Below are 7643 nucleotides of genomic sequence, written 5' to 3' on the forward strand. Positions count from 1 at the left end.
CATATAAGTTACGTGCCATTGTAGTTGTGTCCCTGTGTACCACCTATGAATATAGATAGATTTATATATGTGTTTTGAACTACGTAAAACTTGCGAATATACAACATTCTTGGCTTTCCCATTGTCTGTGCCTATACAAAGCCTTATGTACTTATAATGACGTCATATGCAAACGCTCTTCTTACAAACAAACAAACATGCATACACACAACTCGTTTTTATATAGACAGATAGATAGATAGATACAATTCAAATTAACTGCGTAAAACTTGCGAATATACAACATTCTTCGTTGTCCAATTGTCGCTGCATATAAATAGATTGTCAGGTTTACCGACCCTCGAACATGCAATGTACAATTGTCCATGGGAAAAAAATCAGTAATAAGATCTATACCACATTTTTCTAATGATTGACCTTGAGCTTTGTTGATGGTGATTGCAAATGCTAATCGAATTGGGAATTGCAATCTTTTAAATTGAAAAGGCAGATCCGTTGGAATCATGGGAATCCGAGGAATAAGAACAGCCTTACCGTCAAAGGGCCCTGTCAAGATTGTGGCCTCTATTACGTTTTCCATTGTTTTTTTTTACGGCAAGTCGCGTGCCATTGCAAAGCTTTGGTGGGTTGATATTTCTTAACAGTATTATTTGGTACGCCTATTTTTAGTTGTAGCACGTGTGGTGGAAACCCTGAAAGATCCACGGAATTTAAAAATTCAGATGGAATCGCCTCATTTGGTTCCAAAACTGTGTCGACTGACTTGTAAAGGACTGCCTGCTCTCGAATCTTGGTCAAAACAATATTTTTGATTTCGTGGACGTCTATATTTTTGGGTAAAGAATCGATCTTTCACTTAGCCAATTATTATTTTTATAATTGTTTAGACTATTCGGAAATACTTTTTCAATCAATTCATTTTTGGACGTCACTAAATTACAGAATTCAGCAGGTAGTTGTATACGTCCTGAAATTGAATCTACTGGGAGCTTTCCGTTTCCAATTGCTAGCAATTGATCTGAAATGTTTGACCAGAGTCATCGTTTTGCAATCGGACACGCATATTTGTAGTTAATTTTAATGTTTTTACGTGTTCCCATAAATTAGAATTTTTCAGGCAAGCATTCATTTCGTCTGCAGGGGTTGATCTAGGTATTATAGGTAATGTTTGCCGGAAATCTCCCGCAAGCAATATTAATATGCTGCCAAAGGGTTTCGAATTCCCTCGCAAATCTTTCAAGCATTGATCCAGAGCCTCGAACAAATTTTTGACATACGACAATAGATCACTCGTACTGTAACTTTGTTCACGATCCAATTCTACACATGTCGAAACAGCAGCGGTACAATTAGGTGAAGGCATTCCCAAATCCTGAAGAGATTTGTTTGCCATACATACGCACACATCTTCTATAATAACTAAAGTGTAGTTATAAATTTCTGATATAAAATCAAAAGTCATTTCTGACGTCTCTAACCGTTTTCGATGGAGTGTATCTTCGGAAATTTTTGATTTATATTTTTCCCATAACTCTGTAGGAGCTGATCGAGAGCAAGTTGTTAGTATGATGCCAAACAATGCACGAATTTGACTTGAGGTTGACGTTTCGCACGCGTCATTGATGCAGTTATCCCAGTGTTGGTCATTCTCTAATAAATTCAGAGCTTGGCATGCACTGCGGTAAGTGTCATGTATAGTACCGTTTAGTTCTCAAATACTCAAAGGACGTCGGAACAGGTACATTCACCAAAAGCAGGCACATTCACCACCCCAACAGCTAGTATATATATATAGATATAAAAATAAGTTGTCTGTGGATGGATGGATGGATGGATGTGTGGATGGATGTGTCAGGTGACGTCACCTGAAAAAACTGGATTAGGTGACGTCAAAACTGAAAAAACTAAAAAAAGGCAAAAACTACAAAAAAAACTAAAAACTAATAAAAAAAATAAAAAAGCTAAAAAACTAAAAAAACTATAAAGGTAAAAACCAATAAAAAACTAAAAAAAAAACTGAAAAAACTAAAAAAAGGCAAAAACTACAAAAAAAAACTAAAAACTAATAAAAAAAGTAAAAAAGCTAAAAAACTAAAAAAACTAAAAAAACTAAAAAAAGGTAAAAAACTAAAAAAAATAAAAAATAAAAAAAAACTAAAAAAAAGGAAAAAACTGAAAAATAAGCTAAAATAAAGGTAAAAACCAATAAAAAACTAAAAAAAAAAGGAAAAAACTAATAAATGACGACACTCAAAGAGAAAGCGACCAGGACAAAAAACTAAAAAAAAAGGCAAAAACTACAAAAAAACTAAAAACTAATAAAAAAAATAAAAAAGCTAAAAAACTAAAAAAACTAAAAAAAGGTAAAAAACTAAAAAAACTAAAAACTAAAAAAAAACTAAAAAAGGTAAAAACTAAAAGAACTAAAAAAGAAAAAAATAAATGACGACACTCAAAGAGAAAGCGACCAGGACAAAAGGAATGTTCGATTAGCAATCAACAAAGCACCGGGACACAGGGAGTATAAATGACGACCAGGACACAAGTAAAAAAAAAAATTAACAAAACTAAAAAGAAGGTAAAAACTACAAAAAAACTAAAAAGAAAAAAAAACTAAAAACTAATAAAAAAACTAAAAAATCAAAAATCTAAATAAACTAATAAAGAAAAAAAAAAGAAAAAAATAAAGGAGAAAAACAAAACTAAAAAACGAATGTATATACAGACCGGTACACCGGGATACAAATGACGACCGGGACACAGGGAATATAAATAACGACCGGGACACAGGGACACAACTACAACGGGGACACCGGGGGAAACAGGGGGATATAAATGACGACCGGGACAAAAAAACTAAAAAGAAATAAAAACTAAAAACTAATAAAAAAAACTAAAAAATCTAAAAATCTAAATAAGCTAAAAAAGAAAAAAAAAGGAAAAAATAAAGGAGAAAAACAAAACTAAAAAACGAATGTATATACAGACCGGGACACCGGGATACAAATGATGACCGGGACCCGGGACACAGGGAATATAAATGACGACCGGGACACAGGGACACAACTACAACGGGGACACCGGGGGAAACAGGGGGATAACCTGACAATCTATTTATATGCAAAGACAATGGGACAGCAAAGAATGTTGTATATTCGCAAGTTTTACGTAGTTAAAACCATATATATATATATATATATCTATATTCACAGGTGGGACATAGGGACACAACTACAATGGCGCGTAACTATTATGGCGCGTAACGACTTACGCGCGCGGGGGGCTTGGGGGGGGCGCGAAGCGCCCCCACCAACTAGGTGTTGGGGTGGCGCGAAGCGCCACCCCAACAGCTAGTATATAGATATATATCTTACTAGCTGTTGGGGTGGCGCTTCGCGCCACCCCAACACCTAGTTGGTGGGGCGCTTCGCGCCCCCCAAGCCCCCCCGCGCGCGTAAGTCGTTACGCACCATATTAGTTACGCGCCATTGTAGTTGTGTCCCTGTGTCCCACCTGTGAATATAGATAGATTTATATATGTGTTTCAAACTAGGTAAAAATTGCGAATACACAACATTCTTGGCTTTCCCACTACTGGGAGCTTTTCGTTTCCAATTGCCAGCAATTGATCTGAAAATGTTTGACCAGAGTCATCGTTACACAGACAGACAACTTATTTTTATATATATAGAAGATATATATATATATATATATATATATATATATATATATATATATATATATATATATATATATATATATATATATATATATTATATATATATATATATATATATATATATACATATATATATATATATATATATATATATATATATATATATATATATATATATATATATATATATATATATATATATATATATATCTATATATATAAAAATAAGTTGTCTGTGTGTGGATCTGTGGATGGATCAGGTGACGTCATGTTTGTTCGCATATGACGTCTGAATTATTTCACACTAATACAAAAGAAGAAAAAAACTAAAAAAGGTAAAAACTACAAAAAAAACTAAAAAGAAAAAAAAACTAAAAAAGCTAAAAAACTAAAAAAAACTAAAAAAAGGTAAGAATCTAATAACTAAAAAAAGACTGAAAAAAATAAAAAAAGGCAAAAACTACAAAAAAAAATAAAAACTAATAAAAAAAACTAAAAAAGCTAAAAAACTAAAAAAACTAAAAAAAAACTAAAAAAAAGGTAAAAAACTAAAAAAAACTAAAAACTAAAAAAGAAAAAAACTAAAAAAAAGGAAAAAACTGAAAAATAAAAGAGAAAAAGAAAACTAAAAAAATATGAATAAATATATATAAAAATAAGTTGTTTGTGGGTTATGTCTGTCTGTCTGTCTGTCGAGTGACGTCGTGTTTGTCCGCATATGACGTCTGAATTATTTCACACTAATACAAAAGAAGAAAAAAAAACTAAAAAAGGTAAAAACTACAAAAAAAACTAAAAAGAAAAAAAACTAAAAAAGCTAAAAAACTAAAAAAAACTAAAAAAAGGTAAAAAACTAAAAACTAAAAAAAACTGAAAAAACTAAAAAAAGGCAAAAACTAAAAAAAAAACTAAAAACTAATAAAAAAACTAAAAAAGCTAAAAAACTAAAAAAACTAAAAAAAGGTAAAAAACAAAAAAAAACTAAAAACAAAAAAAGAAAAAAACTAAAAAAAAAGGAAAAAACTGAAAAATAAGAGAAAAAGAAAACTAAAAAAATATTAATAAATATAAAAAACTAGCTGTTGGGGTGGCGCTTCGCGCCACCCCAACACCTAGTTGGTGGGGGCGCTTCGCGCCCCCCCCAAGCCCCCCCGCGCGCGTAAGTCGTTACGCGCCATAATAGTTACGCGCCATTGTAGTTGTGTCCCTATGTCCCACCTGTGAATATAGATATATATATATATATGGTTTTAACTACGTAAAACTTGCGAATATACAACATTCTTTGCTGTCCCATTGTCTTTGCATATAAATAGATTGTCAGGTTATCCCCCTGTTTCCCCCGGTGTCCCCGTTGTAGTTGTGTTCCTGTGTCCCGGTCGTCATTTATATTCCCTGTGTCCCGGGTCCCGGTCATCATTTGTATCCCGGTATCCCGGTCTGTATATACATTCGTTTTTTAGTTTTGTTTTTCTCCTTTATTTTTTTCCTTTTTTTTTTTCTTTTTTAGCTTATTTAGATTTTTTAGATTTTTTAGTTTTTTTTATTAGTTTTTAGTTTTTATTTCTTTTTAGTTTTTTTTGTCCCGGTCGTCATTTATATCCCCCTGTTTCCCCCGGTGTCCCCGTTGTAGTTGTGTCCCTGTGTCCCGGTCGTTATTTATATTCCCTGTGTCCCGGTCGTCATTTGTATCCCGGTGTACCGGTCTGTATATACATTCGTTTTTTAGTTTTGTTTTTCTCCTTTATTTTTTTCCTTTTTTTTTTCTTTTTTAGTTTATTTAGATTTTTAGATTTTTTAGTTTTTTTATTAGTTTTTAGTTTTTTTTTCTTTTTAGTTTTTTTGTAGTTTTTACCTTCTTTTTAGTTTTGTTAATTTTTTTTTTTACTTGTGTCCTGGTCGTCATTTATACTCCCTGTGTCCCGGTGCTTTGTTGATTGCTAATCGAACATTCCTTTTGTCCTGGTCGCTTTCTCTTGAGTGTCGTCATTTATTTTTTTCTTTTTTAGTTCTTTTAGTTTTTACCTTTTTTAGTTTTTTTTTTAGTTTTTAGTTTTTTTAGTTTTTTACCTTTTTTTAGTTTTTTTAGTTTTTTAGCTTTTTTATTTTTTTTATTAGTTTTTAGTTTTTTTGTAGTTTTTTGCCTTTTTTTTTAGTTTTTTGTCCTGGTCGCTTTCTCTTTGAGTGTCGTCATTTATTAGTTTTTTCCTTTTTTTTAGTTTTTTATTGGTTTTTTACCTTTATTTTAGCTTATTTTTCAGTTTTTTCCTTTTTTTAGTTTTTTTTTTATTTTTTATTTTTTTTTTAGTTTTTTTACCTTTTTTTAGTTTTTTTAGTTTTTTTAGTTTTTTAGCTTTTTTACTTTTTTATTAGTTTTTAGTTTTTTTTTTGTAGTTTTTGCCTTTTTTTAGTTTTTTCAGTTTTTTTTTTAGTTTTTTATTGGTTTTTACCTTTATAGTTTTTTTTAGTTTTTTAGCTTTTTTATTTTTTTTATTAGTTTTTAGTTTTTTTTGTAGTTTTTGCCTTTTTTTAGTTTTTTCAGTTTTGACGTCACCTAATCCAGTTTTTTCAGGTGACGTCACCTGACACATCCATCCACACATCCACAGACAGACAGACAACTTATTTTTATATATATACTAGCTGTTGGGGTGGCGCTTCGCGCCACCCCAACACCTAGTTGGTGGGGGCGCTTCGCGCCCCCCCCCAAGCCCCCCCGCGCGCGTAAGTCGTTACGCGCCATAATAGTTACGCGCCATTGTAGTTGTGTCCCTATGTCCCACCTGTGAATATAGATAGATATATATATATGGTTTTAACTACGTAAAACTTGCGAATATACAACATTCTTTGCTGTCCCATTGTCTTTGCATATAAATAGATTGTCAGGTTTACCGACTCTTGAACATGCAACATATAATGGTCCATGGGAAAACAATCTGTATTCAGATCTATACCTCATGATTCTAATGATTGCCCTTGAGCTTTGTTGATGGTGATTGCTAATCGACCATTCCCTGTCCCGGTGTCCCGGTCGTCATTTACATCCCCCTGTTTCCCCCCGGTGTCCCCGTTGTAGTTGTGTCCCTGTGTCCCGGTCGTCATTTATATTCCCTGTGTCCCGGTCGTCATTTGTATCCCGGTGTCCCGGTCTGTATATACATTCGTTTTTTAGTTTTGTTTTTCTCCTTTATTTTTTTCCTTTTTTTTTCTTTTTTAGCTTATTTAGATTTTTAGATTTTTTAGTTTTTTTATTAGTTTTTAGTTTTTTTTTCTTTTTAGTTTTTTTGTCCCGGTCGTCATTTATATCCCCCTGTTTCCCCCGGGTCGTCATTTATACTCCCTGTGTCCCGGTGCTTTGTTGATTGCTAATCGAACATTCCTTTTGTCCTGGTCGCTTTCTCTTTGAGTGTCGTCATTTATTTTTTTCTTTTTTAGTTCTTTTAGTTTTTACCTTTTTTAGTTTTTTTTAGTTTTTAGTTTTTTTAGTTTTTTACCTTTTTTTAGTTTTTTTAGTTTTTTTTAGTTTTTTAGCTTTTTTATTTTTTTTATTAGTTTTTAGTTTTTTTGTAGTTTTTGCCTTTTTTTTAGTTTTTTTAGTTTTTTAGCTTTTTTATTAGTTTTTAGTTTTTTTTGTAGTTTTTGCCTTTTTTTAGTTTTTTTAGTTTTTTAGCTTTTTTATTTTTTTTATTAGTTTTTAGTTTTTTTTGTAGTTTTTTTGCCTTTTTTTTCTCTTTGAGTGTCGTCATTTATTAGTTTTTTCCTTTTTTTTTTTAGTTTTTTATTGGTTTTTACCTTTATTTTAGCTTATTTTTCAGTTTTTTTCCTTTTTTTTAGTTTTTTTTATTTTTTATTTTTTTTTAGTTTTTTACCTTTTTTTAGTTTTTTTAGTTTTTTAGCTTTTTTACTTTTTTTATTAGTTTTTAGTTTTTTTTGTAGTTTTTTTGCCTTTTTTTAGTTTTTT

The 7643-nt window shown here is 31.2% G+C and overlaps 1 long non-coding RNA gene across 1 annotated transcript in view; it reads right to left on the reverse strand.

The window, feature by feature from the left end:
* Window positions 1-4751: 4751 nt before the first annotated feature.
* LOC136028053 (uncharacterized) overlaps window positions 4752-7643 on the reverse strand; it is a 90332-nt gene continuing 87440 nt past the window's right edge. The window contains exon 2 of the long non-coding RNA XR_010617726.1: window positions 4752-5704. This is a non-coding gene — a long non-coding RNA (uncharacterized LOC136028053). The remainder of the gene's footprint in view (window positions 5705-7643) is intronic.

The sequence above is a fragment of the Artemia franciscana genome, chromosome 6, assembly GCF_032884065.1.
Source record: "Artemia franciscana chromosome 6, ASM3288406v1, whole genome shotgun sequence".
In the NCBI taxonomy this organism is placed as follows: domain Eukaryota; kingdom Metazoa; phylum Arthropoda; class Branchiopoda; order Anostraca; family Artemiidae; genus Artemia; species Artemia franciscana.